Source organism: Pelobates fuscus, chromosome 1 (genome assembly GCF_036172605.1).
Source record: "Pelobates fuscus isolate aPelFus1 chromosome 1, aPelFus1.pri, whole genome shotgun sequence".
Classification (NCBI taxonomy): Eukaryota; Metazoa; Chordata; class Amphibia; order Anura; family Pelobatidae; genus Pelobates; species Pelobates fuscus.
In genome coordinates this window covers 262,023,864-262,040,200 of record NC_086317.1, presented here as the reverse complement: position 1 = coordinate 262,040,200, position 16,337 = coordinate 262,023,864, and the positions used below count along the sequence as shown (strand labels likewise).

The following is a 16,337-nucleotide window of genomic DNA, read 5'->3' as shown; positions in this document are numbered from 1 at the left end:
GCCTTTATTGCAGACAAGATTCTAATTATAGAGATAATGGAAGCTTATTTATATTTTGTGCAGGTGGGATCATGAGTGCAGCCACAGTACAGCATTTACTACACTTGCTGGAGCTTTCATTTGATGTCTGTAGCTTTTGAATTCAGGGACAGCAAATAAAACTACATCATGTTCTGTACTAACAGAATGTTTCATTTGTTCTATAATTGGCTGAAAGGTCCTGGAAAGCCTGCTTCGTCTTTTATCCTGCCATCATTGTGATTTATTGCAGAAACAAACCAATATGGCTTCTATGTTTCTTACCAATGAGTATCTAAAGTGCAAGATTAATATTAAAATAAATTCTGCAAAGTGATGCAAGGTTTGAGAATATGCATGGTAGAAAGCTTCTGGTAGATACTGTTAAAAGCTGTTTTCACCACCCTGGCGTGTTCCGACTCATTGCACAACCACCCACAACAACAATACATAAAGAGCTTTCCCTATCCTAGCCTTCTTTTGCAACCCACCGCACAGTTTAAACACATGTGTATCCATAGAGTTTGCTCTCCACCCTTTACTACGTCCTCCTCACTACCACAGATCCATAATTCCACTCCTACACAAATCGGTGGGACAAAGACTGGGTATTTTGCTCACTACTGCTCAATGGCAGCATATCTTTATGAAGATTCATAGCAGTTCTATGAATGCCAAGTCCCATGAAATTTCCATTAAATGCCACTGGTACATGACTCTAGCCTATCTTTCCCAGGTTTTCCCCAGCAACCTAGACGTGTGCTGGAGGTGTGGACAAAAGATATTTTGACCAAGACTTAAACTACATTTGTACCAAATCAAGAAAGCAATCGCGAAGGTCTTTTAGGACACTCTTATATTATCATCTCCCCCTCTCCCCCACCCCACCCCCCTTTCCTTCTGGTCTACAACACACTATCTATTTCAAACTTTAAAAAAGCATTGCTAAGTTATCGTCTGCCAGAAGCAAATACCTTGATCTCCCTTCAGTGGAAAGATTACACACACACCTTTTTTTCAAGTGAGTAAGCCAAGTGGGGGAGATCTGGAGCATGGAGCTCATAGTTGCTTTCTTGAGGGGCTCTCTATTATGGGGCACGTCTATGCTTCCACTGAGACCAGTTTCTAGAATCTGATGACTTTCTTTCCATGACTTCCTAACTGTAACATGTTTGAACACCTTGAGAGATCACATGCTATCATATATAGGACCTACTTATTCTCTCTTGTTTTCCTTTTTTGATTTCTATTGGCAAAATGTCTGCATCTTCAAAGTTGTATGACCTTTGCTATAATATCCAATAATGATATTTCTTCTTTACCCTCTTAAATCCTCCCCATCTTCTTCACTTTTTTCCCCTCCCTTGTTTTGCTCTAGACCTTAAGATTTAAGGATGATGATATTAACAAACTCAAAGAGTAATTTATAATAGTTTAATCATTGTTGTACTTTTATCTCTTAGCACTACAAAAATGATTTTTTTATAGCCTTACCAAGGTTTTGTAATACCTTCTTATATTTTTGATTGATTCTTCATGTACTGCATTTTGTATTGCAGTATATTCCTTAACCACATTAATAATAACATCAATAATTATTAATATATTTAAAAAAAAAAAAAATGAATATCAAACTACTTAATCAGGAAAGGTACATTATAGAGCCCATCTGATGTATGTTTTTGACATCTGTACATCTGGATACTTAGAGAATTTACGTGTTATTGTTTGTATCTTTTATACATAAAATTGAAAAATCAAAAAAGATCACCTATCTATTTAATGACACATCTCTGCTCAAAAAGTTAATAATATTGGTATCTTATGATGTTTTTCTGAATGTATTTCTTCTTTCAGTTTAGCTCAATAAAATGTTATTGGTTCTAAAATGGGCTCCCTGAAATGTAAATGTTATTAGACACTTTATAAATACTGGAGTGTCTTAGATAATAATAATGGTTGGATTTTTCAATTTCTTTTGTTGTTTGTGTATATATAGAGATCTGAAATGTTTTGCTGCTCATGTTATTTTAATGAAGGTATGATTGTGCCCCTGTCTTTGCTATGATATGCATGCCTGCGGCACACAAGTCACTGGGCTCAAATTCTCTTATGGCACATGAGATGTGCTAATGTCATAGCTCCACTTACAAATAACAGTAAGTATATCTTTTATAATTTAGGCTAAAACACACAAATGTGTCTATGTGCTTGAACTGCGTGCTATTTACAGATCTCCATGGAAATAATAAAAAAGAAGAACAAAAAACAGACTTAATGAATCTCCGAAGCTCTTTAATTTTATATCTTGTTTGTTGTAAAAGTGGAAGTGAGAAAAAATATCAAAAGAAAAATATCAGTATATTGTAAAAAATATCAAGAAGTGAGATTGAAGCAGATTTGAATATCACACTCCCATTAGCATGCACGTGAGTGTTGTAGCCCTCTGTTATATAGAGTTTGCTATAATTTGTTACTAACTTAATGGGTCAATCCAAGCACCATAACATGCTATGCTCCCTGTATAAGGTTACAATGCAAGGAAGTCCCCTGCCAATATATCCATGGTACTTTAATTAGAACTGCATTTGTGAACAGTGCTGTAGCCACAATCCCACCCCTTTTCTCAGAGATTTAATCACTGAAAGCTTATGCCCCTTCCTGCCCGTGTGAGAACTTGTACAGCATAAGCTATGAAGGCCCCACCAAAACTTGCCATCAAAATGCAACTGTTATCATGTAGGCTAGCGGTTCCATTCAGATTTTGTGATTAATAAAACTACAGCCAAGTGCTGGACCAAGTGTTGCTGAATAGTGGTTTATGAAATATAATGTGCACCAGTTGAAAACTACAGGAATGTTTGTATTGACTGACAGGGTTCAGCTACTTACTGGCCTAGTGGATTTGTAGCAACTGACGATCTTCAAAGTTCTATAAAGTGCATCAATAATGTCATCCTCAGTCTGAAATGTCTCTTTAAAGTGATTTTGTTGCCAAGGCAGGGGCGCAACATTTCTTTGTTCCAATAGCCATTGACTAGTGAAAATGTAGCCCTGGTGAGTAGAAATTCATGCCTGGTGGTTAAACTATGGCTTGCAGTGGCAAGTATGTTTTAAGGCATGGCTAGTAGCTTAGGACATTTTACTAACCCTAGTCTAGGGATGTTAAGGTGTGAAGGGAGCTTTAAAGAGACTTGAAAAGGTATGTTTTTGTTTCTTTTGTAGAAGCAACCTTGGACTTTTGAGAAATCTGCGGTTACTCTTTAAATGACAACAAGCATGTTTCTAACTGTTAGATGTGTGCTGAGAGCAGACCAGTGGTGATCTGCAATAGATTCACAAAATAAAAATAAATAAATGGAACTAGGTTTTTCTATTTTCAATTTTGAAGATAAAATACTCTCACCATATCTAGTGTGTGCCTCCAGCTGATAAAGGGGGAAAGCAGGATGGGATATATTCTGTGTGGTCTAATAAATGATCTGATAAACAGCTTGATTCACAGTGGTCTAGGTAAAGCTTTTAAGTGAAACCAGTATTTTACCTGAATAACGTTGACCTTGTCTGCAGATTCCTCATTACCGTGAGGAATAAGCCCAAATGCACAGTAAATGTCTAACAGGTGTTAAAGCTGAAAAAGTCAATTTCCTTAGATCAAAGTTGGGTGTATAAAAAAAAAAAGACAAAAAGAAAAAATGGAATATACGTTGTATCAAAGCAAAGCATGTGCTATTTTGGGTGCAAAGTGGCATTATTTGGGATTTTGTGGTGATTGGTTCCTATTTAGTACTTTGCCCCAGTATAGCACCTGTTTTTTACTTGATAAATCTCCCCTTTGTTTCATATTTCCTGGCACCAGCCAAAGGGGGTGGGGGCAGGGAGGTTATGAGGCACCTGGAGTCAAGCCTTCCTCCCCCAAACCAAGTGCATGCCTCTCACAGATTTCAGGACCCTTGCCAAGGATTTTGTTATATAACAATAAATGTGTGGAGACTCATTCATTTTAATCCAAAAATATCTGCTCTATATAAGTAGGCTAGTATACTAAAAGAGTCTATTCACTGTAAAGTGAAGTGAACTGTTAAGGACATTGCAATATCTTGGGCATGGTAGTTGACTTGGAAAAAGCGTTGCCTGTGGTGTCGTGTCTGTGTAGGCTATTTGCAGTTTTGTGTGTTTGCGAGGATGCTGCTTGTGGTGTTGCATGTTTTTGATAGGTATTATGAGTCTCTGATGCCAGCAGCGGGCCCCAGACGACATGTGCCTGATGTTGGTTAGCCACATACTTCCCCCTCCTTGCTATGCGTCTGGAACCAGCTACCTGTGCAGCCACGTGCTGAGGGGGAGCAGTAGTGATGACAATGCTGCTTGGTTCTCAGCTCTACCTCTCATCCATAACTAGACACTAGGGATTAAGAGCAATGGAGAATTGTTTAACCCCTTAAGGACCAAACCTCTGGAATAAAAGGGAATCATGACATGTCACACATGTCATGTGTCCTTAAGGGGTTAAGAAGCACGCAGAATAGGAAAGAGGGATAAAACTATTATATAGTGCATGTGGGTTTACGCATGTATTTATAGGAATGTGTGTTAGTGTGCTTCTTTTTATGTGTGCTAGTATGTGTGATAATTGATATCTACTAGTATCAGTCTTTGAATGACTACTAATGCGTTTCAGTTGATATCTACTAGTGTTTGTTTATAGGTGTCGGCAGTGGTGTATTTTGGTTTTGTGCTGCCCTAGGCATTACTAAACGTATGCACCCCCCTCAATCTTCATGCGCCCCACCCCTTCTGGTCAAGGCCACACCTCTTCCTTTTGAGACCCAACCATTCTGTAAGCCCCACCTCTTTCTCTTCAAGCTCCACCTCTTCATCTCTGTCCTCAAACAGTTTACGAAGCAAACTTTGCCATCAAACTGCTTTCCAATACCATCTTTGTCCCAAAACAACCTTACAGTGCCAGCTTTGTCCCCAACCAGCTTATTAGTGCCATATTTACACCCAAACAACATGCCAGTGCCATCTTTGTCCACAAACAGTTTGCCAGTGCCATCTGGTATATCAGGCCTCTACGCTTTAAATGCATAAACTTGGTATATCACAACAATCAGCGTTAATTGCATAAAACTGGTATATCATAGTAATCGGTTATAAATGCATAAACTAGGTATATCATTGCAATCAGCTGTAAATGCATAAACTTATATTTTGCCAATGACCTGGAGAGTGCCTCACTCTGAAGCCGCTGCCTCTGAGCGAGCACCAGGATGTTTTGTTACACCCGGCGCTCACGTCCGAGGGGAGGGCGGCAGACAGCTCAGTAGTAAGTTGAAGTTGTGGAGGCAGGTGGGGGTCACTCTATGCAGTAACTCATGGTGTCACCCTACTGGATATCCTCCAGTATCAGACCATTCAGAATCCTTAGTGCAATAATGCAATTATTCCGTTTCTTTACAATACCAGTATAGGATACGGTTATCACAGACCAACATTTAGAAGAAATTAAAACAGAAAACACTTGACTCCTACACATTTCAATGATTTTACAAACAAAGGTGTATTAAGCAGCTTACTCAAGTTATTCAGGCTGGACATGGAAAAGTAGAAGTCTAGCTCTCAGAACACATCAATTTCCAGGAGCAATGTTACCGACACAAAATGACAGAACTCTTAAAGGACCACTATAATGCCAGGAAAACAAACTTGTTTTCCTGGCACTATAGGGTCATTCGGTCGTCCCCCCCCCCCCCCTCAGGACACCCCTTCCGCTTGGTTGAACCCATTCAGCCACTTTCTCCAGAGCCAGGCTCCCTCGGCGCTGGTGACCTCTCCTCCCCTGCAAACGTCTGCTCCGAATGTGCATGTGCAGCAAGAGCAGCGCGCGCATTCAAACCGCCCATTGGAAAGCATTACTCAATGCTTTCCAAGGACGTCCAGCGTCTTCTCACTGTGATTTTCACAGTCAGAATTGTGGAAGCGCCTCTAGCAGCTGTCAGTGAGACAGCCACCAGAGGCTGGATTAACCCTCAGTGAAACATAGCAGTTTCTCTGAAACTGCTATGTTTTCAGCTGCAGGGTTAAAATTAGAGGGACCTGGCACCCAGACCATTACATTGAGCTGAAGTGGTCTCGGTGCCTATAGTGGTCCTTTAAAGGGACACTCCAGGCACCCAGACCACTTCTGCTCATTGGAGTGGTCTGGGTGCCAACTCCCACTACCCTTAACCCTGCAAGTGTAATTATTGCAGTTTTTCATAAACTGCAATATTTACATTGCAGGGTTAACTCCACCTCTAGTGGCTGTCTATTAGACAGCCACTAGAGGTCACTTCCTGGGTTCTAGCACAGGTTTCCTGTGCTAGAGCGTCGCTGGACGTCCTCACGCTGTGTGAGGACCTCCAGCGTCGCTCAAAACCCCATAGGAAAGCATTGAAATGATTTTTCAATGCTTTCCTATGGGGAGACGTAATGCGCATGCGCGGCATTTCCGCGCATGCGCATTAGGTCTCCTCGGCCGGTGAGCGAGATTAGTCTCGCCCACCGGCCGACGTAATCATTAGGAGGAGCTTCGCGGAGGCGGAGACAGCGGCGAGGGACATCGCCGCTGTCCCAGGTAAGTGACTGAAGGGGTTTTCACCCCTTCAGTAACCGGGGATTGGTGGGTGGGAGGGAGAGGGACCCTCCAGTGCCAGAAAAACGGATCGTTTTTCTGGCACTGGAGTTTCCCTTTAAGTATCCCTCTTTAGGAGAGGCAGCATCTATTTTGGACAATAAAACTCACATTCTTATGTAATTCAGATAGATAATAAAGCTTGCACTCGAATGTAAGTAGGATAATTAATAAAGATTGCACTATAACTGAAATACATTAAAGTGCAAGCTTTATTACCTAATTGAATTACATAATTCGGCCATAGAAAATAAAAGCCATGTATAGAGAACAGCCATATAGTCTGTGAGTATATTGATAGGAGTGTGACATTATACACAGCCATATAGACTGTATGTATATAGATTGAGGCAATTTACTTATTGAGAACGCCATATAGACCGCATATATATAAATAGGGGAATTTTACTTATTGAGAGAGCCATACATTCTGTGTATAGGTAGGAGTGTGACATTATACACAGTCATACAGACTGCATGTATATAAAATAGGGGCATTTTACTCATTGAGGGAGCCATATAGACTGCATGTATATAAATAGGGGCAGTTTACTCATTGAGGGAGCCATATATTGTGTGTGTATAGGTGGGAGTGTGACATTATTCATGATGTATAGTCTATGTGTATATATATATATATATATATATATATATATATTCTGTATATATATATATATATATATATATATATAGATGGGAGCCTTTTATTTATAGAAAACGGCCACATAGTCTTTGTGTATATAGATATGAGCATTTTCTATAAATAAAAGTCTCCCACCTTTTTGTTGGACCTGGCTTCTCTATTACAGTATAAACTTTTACTCGATACTTCTCATTTTAACAAAACAACTCCCATGTAATTAAACAAATTACAAAAAGAATTGGAACAAAAAAAAATGAAACATCCTAGAAACATACAGTGAAAGACAAATCAAACCACTTAAATAAAAAAATTGAGAAATAAATGACATTTAAAAAGAGCAAATGAAGAGAATAATAGAATGGAAGAGGATGGAGAACTAACAAATATATATAGATATTAAAACTGACATTTTGTGCAGTTTAAAGCGGCACTGTCATGCCGAATTCCGTTTTTTTTTTAACCCCCCTCCCGCCTCAACTACATCCAATCGACCCCCTAGTCACCCCCAAATGCCCCTATGCCCCCCACATTACCTATTTTTTATTCTTTATTTTCTGCCCGATCTTTATTCAGGGCGCCGCCATCTTTGTGTGGGTAGGTGAAGTCCCTATGGGACACGTCATCTACCCACACTACACAGACTGTGAGATTCCCGCACATGCCCAGTGAAACACCTGGACATGCGAACGGGAATTTCACCTATTCATTCATTCATCAGACAGACGAATGAATGAATAGAAAAAATCAGACGAACAAACTAACACTGTGTATCAGTGTTAGTTTGTTCGTTCAGTTTATTACAAGGAGGGAGCTACCGGCGTGCAGCTCCCTCCTTGTAATATGTAACTATAGAAGCGGCAGGGAGCAGAGCTCCCCACCACTTCATAAGCCCCCCAGGTCCCCCCCTCACTCTATGGGGGTCAATATGACCCCCATAATAGCACAAGGGAGATTAAAATCTCCCCAATGCCCCTACTCGCTATATCGCGAGTAGGGGCATGTCCACTAAACAGTGAGCAGCCTGTGGCTGCTCACTGTAAAAAAAAAAAAAAAAAGGGTAATAAGGGGGGGACGGGGGGCCTACTGTCCTCCCCCGCCGGCCCCCACCCCTGGACGGCGGGTGGGGGCCATAATGGGAATGAGGGGGGACCTACTGTCCTCCCCTCAGGCCCCCACCCCTGGGCGGCGGGTGGGGGCCATAATAGTAATAAGGGGGGGGGGACCTACTGTCCTCCACCCCCCGGCCCCCACCCCTGGGCGGCGGGTGGGGGCCATAATAGTAATAGGGGGGGGGGGGACCTACTGTCCTCCACCCCCCGGCCCCCACCCCTGGGCGGCGGGTGGGGGCCATAATAGTAATAAGGGGGGGGGACCTACTGTCCTCCAGCCCCCGGCCCCCACCCCTGGGCGGCGGGTGGGGGCCATAATAGTAATAAGGGGGGGGACCTACTGTCCTCCAGCCCCCGGCCCCCACCCCTGGGCGGCGGGTGGGGGCCCTAATGGAAAAAAGGGGGGGGGGACCTACTGTCCTCCCCCCGGCCCCCACCCCTGGGCGGCGGGTGGGGGCCATAATAGTAATAAGGGGGGGGTCTACTGTCCTTCCCCCCCCCCGGCCCCCACCCCTGGGCGGCGGGTGGGGGCCATAACGATAATGGGGGGGGACCTACTGTCCTCCCCCCGCCCCCACCCCTGGGCGGCGGGTGGGGGCACTAAGTAAATTCCCCCCCCCCCATCAAGGTGACTAGGGGTGCCCAAGCCCCTAGTCACCCACCCCCCACCCAAATAAAAAATGCCCCTTCCTACCCCCCTCACCCTAAAAAATAGTGAGGGGGGAATAAAATTGCTAACCTGTAAAGTAAAATTAAACTTACCATTCGACGTCTTCTTTTTTCTAAAATCTTCATTTTTCAGCCCCAAAAAAGGCCAAATAAAAAACCATCATAGCCGTCGAACTAAAAATAAAATAAAAAACCCGTGCGCAAAAAAAAAACCCGACGAAAAAGAAAAAACCCGAGCGCACACAAAAATAATCCATCTTCACCCATGGAGGGCTCCGCGCAGACTGAGCTCCGCAGGGCGGGGCAAGGCTTATAAAGCCTTGCCCCGCCCTGCAATTAGCCTAAGAACACTCTGATTGGTGGGTTTAAGCCAATCAGAGTGCTCTTTGTCATTTTACAAGCGTGGGAAAGTTCTTTGGAATTTTCCCACGCTTGTAAAGTGTCACAGAGCACTGTGATTGGATGGCTTGAAATCCATCCAATCACAGTGCTCTGTGTCATTTTACAAGCGTGGGAAAGTTCTTTGGAATTTTCCCACGCTTGTAAAATGACACAGAGCACTGTGATTGGATGGATTTCAAGCCATCCAATCACAGTGCTCTGTGTCATTTTACAAGCGTGGGAAAGTTCTTTGGAATTTTCCCACGCTTGTAAAATGACACAGAGCACTGTGATTGGATGGCTTTAAAGCCATCCAATCACAGTGCTCTGTGTCATTTTACAAGCGTGGGAAAGTTCCAAAGAACTTTCCCACGCTTGTAAAATGACACAGAGCACTGTGATTGGATGGCTTTCAAGCCATCCAATCACAGTGCTCTGTGTCATTTTACAAGCGTGGGAAAATTCCAAAGAACTTTCCCACGCTTGTAAAATGACAAAGAGCACTCTGATTGGCTTAAACCCACCAATCAGAGTGTTCTTAGGCTAATTGCAGGGCGGGGCAAGGCTTTATAAGCCTTGCCCCGCCCTGCGGAGCTCAGTCTGCGCGGAGCCCTCCATGGGTGAAGATGGATTATTTTTTTGTGCGCTCGGGTTTTTTCTTTTCGTCGGGTTTTTTTTTTTGCGCTCGGGTTTTTTATTTTATTTTTAGTTCGACGGCTATGATGGTTTTTTATTTGACCTTTTTTGGGGCTGAAAAATGAAGATTTTAGAAAAAAGAAGACGTCGAATGGTAAGTTTAATTTTACTTTACAGGTTAGCAATTTTATTCCCCCCTCACTATTTTTTAGGGTGAGGGGGGTAGGTAGGGGCATTTTTTATTTGGGTGGGGGGTGGGTGACTAGGGGCTTGGGCACCCCTAGTCACCTTGATGGGGGGGGGGGGGAATTTACTTAGTGCCCCCACCCGCCGCCCAGGGGTGGGGGCGGGGGGGAGGACAGTAGGTCCCCCCCCCATTATCGTTATGGCCCCCACCCGCCGCCCAGGGGTGGGGGCCGGGGGGGGGAGGACAGTAGATCCCCCCCCCCCTTATTACTATTATGGCCCCCACCCGCCGCCCAGGGGTGGGGGCCGGGGGGGAGGACAGTAGGTCCCCCCCCCCTTTTTTCCATTAGGGCCCCCACCCGCCGCCCAGGGGTGGGGGCCGGGGGCTGGAGGACAGTAGGTCCCCCCCCCCTTATTACTATTATGGCCCCCACCCGCCGCCCAGGGGTGGGGGCCGGGGGGGAGGACAGTAGGTCCCCCCCCCCCCCTATTACTATTATGGCCCCCACCCGCCGCCCAGGGGTGGGGGCCGGGGGGTGGAGGACAGTAGGTCCCCCCCCCCTTATTACTATTATGGCCCCCACCCGCCGCCCAGGGGTGGGGGCCGGGGGGGAGGACAGTAGGTCCCCCCCCCCTTTATTACTATTATGGCCCCCACCCGCCGGCCAGGGGTGGGGGCCGGGGGGGAGGACAGTAGGTCCCCCCCCCCTACTACTATTATGGCCCCCATCCGCCGCCCAGGGGTGGGGGCCGGGGGGGAGGACAGTAGGTCCCCCCCCCTTATTACTATTATGGCCCCCACCCGCCGCCCAGGGGTGGGGGCCGGGGGGGAGGACAGTAGGTCCCCCCCCCCCTTTATTACTATTATGGCCCCCACCCGCCGGCCAGGGGTGGGGGCCGGGGGGGGGGACAGTAGGTCCCCCCCCTACTACTATTATGGCCCCCACCCGCCGCCCAGGGGTGGGGGCCGGGGGGGAGGACAGTAGGTCCCCCCCCTCATTATCTTTATGGCCCCCACCCACCGCTCAGGGGTGGGGGCCGGGGACAATAGGTCTCCCTCCCTTATTTTACTTTACGGCCCCCACCCGTCATTTAGGGGTGGGGGGCAATATTTTTTTTATTTTTTTTCTACAGTGAGCAGCCACAGGCTGCTCACTGCTTACTAGACATGCCCCTACTCGCGGTATAGCGAGTAGGGGCATATTATTTACTAATACCAAGTCATTTTTACTTGGTGTTAGTAAATTTGGCTGAAAGACCAATTTAGGTCTTTCAGCCTTTTAGTAGATAGCTCCCTGATACCGTGGGAATTAGGGAGTTATCTACTAAGCGGCTGCAAGATGCAGCCACAGCAATGAATAGGATCGGAGTTTCATTCATTTGAATGAAATTCCGATCCGAACAAAGTACCGAATTGCATCCTAACACCAATGGAGAAACGGTGCTCATTCTGTTAGGATGCAATTCGGCAGTTTTGCCGGCGTTCTGTCTAAGTGACAGGACTTTCGGCAATACTGACAGGAAGTATTGTGGGAACTGGGAGGAAAGCTAGGGATCATGGGAAAATTGCTCTGACCAGCGGAAATGAAGCACACTTTGCTCCTCCGCTGGTCAGAGCTGGTCAAGCGGAGGAATCCCATAAGACAAAGAGTCCCTACTTTGTCTTATGGTTTTAAAGAAAACTAAAGAAGACAGGAAGAAAAGAATAACAGATCCTGAGAGAGGGGGAGAAGAGGAAGAGATTGAGGAAAGGTAAGTTCGGCATGACAGTGCCGCTTTAAGGATCCCTACAGTCAGGGCAGCACTGGGACAACATGTTACATGCAGCACCAGCCATTTTAATTCTGCTCACCTATTAATGAAAGGTGTGTCAGATGAAACTGAAGATAGAGATATGATCCTGCCTTCCCAGACTCCTTCCAACACATTACTGAGGAAGCATAGGGAGGAGGAGGAGCAGAGGCTGCAATAGAGAACTACCGCATGGTCTGTCAAAGGGCGTGGTCTGTCAGGGGGAGTGTCAGCTGTCAAGTTGATGTCGGGAGAGGGGCTGGAAGGCTCCACTAGCTGATAATCTGGAGGGGTGTGCAGCAGTTACTGGAGTGCTTATAATGCTGACTGACTTCTGCCTTCTAGCAGATAGACAGCTTATCCTGCTGCAATTTCTCCCAGTCTCACTCCCTTTCCCTTGTCAAAATTTGCTTGGGAACAAAAAAAAAATTACCATAGTGAGGATGGCAGCTTGTCACCCCCGTTTTTTGCCGCCCCCTTGGAATGTGCCGCCCAAGGCAAGTGCCTTGTTTGCCTTGCTGAAGATACACCAGTGGGTGTCGGTTACTGTGTGTTTGTATGCGTGGCTATGGATGTTTGCGTGTGTGTGGTAGTTTCATGTTTCTGTACATTATAGTGTGTATCTATGTTTATGTGCTAGAGTACAGCTGTGTGTTAGTGCATGGCTATGTATGTGTGCCAGTGAGTGCAATGCTGATTTTGTTGGTGTGACAAGTAATGTAATGTATATGTGTAAGTTATGTATGGCTCATCATGTATTTGTGCAGACGAGGTGTAGACCAGAGAATTTGTCTGAACTAGGCCCTCACAAATGGTAAGAATGGCCTTAGACTACCACTATCCTTTTAGGTTTGTAATGCTGCCTTTTATTAGCCATACCGGGGAACATCCCACAAGCCACCGTCTATTTATTCTCCATCCTTCTCATTTTTTGAGAACTTGTTAGCTTCCATCAAGAGGGTAGGATCCATTAATGTGAATGCCTAATAATGAACACATGGTCAATGTGGCTGCATAGCACAAGTTTGGAACGTTGACACATCCACTTTACACAAAGACACCAATATAGGAATTAAACTCCCAACTTGGGATAGTTGGGTATCTTGTATTTGTGCTTTTCTGCTAGCAGCAATGATCTCATTCATACATTTCTGAATTGTAATAACTGTTGAGTGATGCACGTTTTTTTTCAATGTCACCTTTTTGTACTCTGAAAGAAAGCTTCTACTACGTGGTTCATAAACAGCGCTGTTGCTGTTTCAACCCAATATTGCAGTATGACCAGTAATGTACATCAGTCTTTTCACTGCATATATATAAAAAAATCTTCCACTTTATAACAATATTAAAACTTTGTTTTTCCCTGCAGCTATTATGATTATTTATAAGTAGCTTGGTAATATATGTTCCATTTCTAAACCTGCTGGCTACTGGCTCTTTGTTATGGCATGATTTTGATGTTCTGATGGCAACGACAGTTCCTCATTTGTGTGTGTGTGTGTGTACCAGAGCTCCACAGCAATAATACTTTTTTTTTTTTTTTAATTCTTTATTTTTCTTTCTGCTTAAAGATACATACATGTGTGTTCTGCCACAACAGCAGGCATTTTAAAACTTTCCGTCAGTACAAGTGGTATAGCATTGTGACATTTGATGTTCACGCACATTTTTCTTTTAACGTGTTTAAACCTTCAATTAACATGTGTATAGTAACAAGACAGGCATAAGGTTTCAACAGGGTTATGTGTCCAATTTGCCATAGTTGGCTGTTCAGGTGTATGCATGTTGAAGTAAGGTTTGGTTCGTGTTAAACTGGGTCGGCACATGGGTGTGTTAGTCCGGGAAGCTGTACCCTTTGTGGTGGTTCAAGGAAATAGGTGAACTAGGATGTCCACTTAAGATGAAGTGGGGTAGTGCAGACTAACTCACGGGGTAGGTCTTGTGGCAAGATATCTTGTGTGAGTTCAGGGTTAGTAAGTGAGTCGTGATGGATTCAGGTGGGGATGTTTTGGGGAAATGGGCACCAAAGTGTTCAGTAGCCCACGTCCCCAAAGGGGGTTGGTTGCCCCTGACCAAGGAGGTGGCGGGGGGGTTTGTTGCTTTTTCCTTGAGGGCAGTGGTGCTGCTGCCATTTGATGGGCCTCTAGATGGTGAGGTTGTCTTATATGTTGGCAATTGTAGGAGCCTTATTTGGGTGTGGATTGGCATAACAATAATTAGGTACATGCGAGGATTTCACTAAAGGGCAAAAGAGCAAGAGCAAAGAGAAATAAAAGAAAACATAAAAGATATAAAAGTCAGTGTGGTTCTGTACATCTCCATCCTCCGACAAGATCTGCGCGGGCTCTTGGTAGGATCTCTTGCGCGTTGTCCAGTCAGGTGACTCTGTTTGTTGGTTCCGTTGATCGCGGAATAAATGGTATTATGGTGTCCGGGTCCCATGTCTGTGTAGGGGCTCGTGCGGTGTGTCCACTGTCTGGCAGCCCCAGTTTGGCGAGCACAGCAGGAGCTTCTTTGTCCGAGGAGATCTTATGAGTAGTTCCGTTGTGGGTGATCAGGAGGGCCCTGGGTGTGCCCCATCTGTACTGCACCCCAGCGGTGCGCAATTGGCTTGTGAGGTGGTGCAATGTACGGCGCCATTGGAGCGTAGCTCTAGTCAGGTCCTGAAGGAATAATAATTGTGCACTTTCAAAGTCCAGGGGAGTTTTACCCCGTATTGCCACCATGATGTTGATTTTGTCCCGTGCGGTGGCACAGCGCAGGATGACGTCTCTGGAGCTTTTGTTGGGCATATTGGGTGTAGGCGGGAGCCTGTACATCCCATCAAGGATGGTTTTCCTGGCTGTTGCGGCCGGCAGGATGGTGGCCAGAAGCCTCCTTACATAGTGGGGTAATTCGTCAGGTGTGACGTCAGCGGGTATCCCGCGTATTTTTATGTGGTTGTGACTGGCGCGGTCCTCATGGGTCGACATTTGTAAAGCGAGACCCTGTTGATTAATCTGCATTTGTTAAAGCTCTGTTTTTATTTGTGTCATGTCGGTTAGCAGGTTTGTGATGGTCTCTTCCGTCCCCCTTACTCGTTCTGTCACCATTTGTAGGTCCCCTTTAAGTATGCCCACATCCGTGGCCAGCGTTTGTTTTATGTCCTGTACCCAGTTGTGCAAGTCCTGTTTAGTGGCCAGGGTATTATCTGGAGGTGCTTGGATTAGTGCCCCTATGTGCTCTTCCTCCCTCTCTGCATGAGCGGGTGTTTGAGGTTGAGAGCGGGGTGGTGTCGGGGCCTGCGAGGCCTCCGCGGCCATTTTGGATTGCGCCTGCCGCTGCAGCAGAGCTCCGATGTCGGCCTGCTCTGCTGGCAGACCCTGCTGCGACTTTTGAGTGCGTCTCCCCATGTTCGCTGGGGCAGTGTCGGGGGTCGGCTGGGGACTGCCTGCTGGGTCTGGCTCACCTCGTGTGAAGATCCCGTCAAGGAAATACTCCAGTCCGGTGATATTGGGCGTGGGGTAGGCCTTAAACCTCCGTTTCACCTTGCCGGATCGTGGGGTTTGAAAAAAAGGCATGAAAGTGTGCGCCTCTCCCTCCCGAAGCCGTTTTTGGGGTAAGTTTAGTGATCCGTCCGTTTCGTTTCAGGATGGTGTCGGATTTTTATCAGGAGTATTGGGAGCTCACAGAAATGGCGACGGCTCCGCTTCAGGTCCAAGCTCCGCCCCCCAGCAATAATACTTTTTAAACTACAATAAATCCTTATTGTGAAAAGATGATATAGTTATCTTCTCTTTCTCTGCTGCTTATCAATATAGCAATGTACAAGTTTAATGTCTGGTGGTCTTTGGGCAGAATGCACAGTTTGCAGATCCCCGGGGCAGGCTGTGTTTAGCACTCTGTAATCTGAATTAACCAAAATGCTGTTGCTAGGATATATCATATCATACATGGCAGACGTGCTCTTATTCCGTTCAAAATGCAAGCTGTCTGTATCCATTTACCTCTCTCCCTATCTGGACAACAGCCCTACTGACACCCAATAAGTCATAACATTCCACTAGGGGAAATTATGTCCCCCTTTCTCTGATAGCCTCTGTGTTAGAGCTAGTTGTTTAACCTGTGCTTAAAATGTTTGGCTAAGTGTACACTTTATTTCAGTTTTGTGTGAATGTTTTCTTTTTAGTGTTTACATGGTTAAATTGTCGGTTTAGACCTTTTATAAAACCTAATTCATTTTCTGAGA

At 45.3% G+C, this 16,337-nt stretch overlaps 1 protein-coding gene across 1 annotated transcript in view; it reads left to right on the top strand.

Annotated features, from left to right (window-relative positions):
- PPM1E (protein phosphatase, Mg2+/Mn2+ dependent 1E) overlaps window positions 1-16,337 on the top strand; it is a 299,607-nt gene that overhangs the window by 149,052 nt on the left and 134,218 nt on the right. The gene's annotated exons all lie outside the window — the stretch shown is intronic.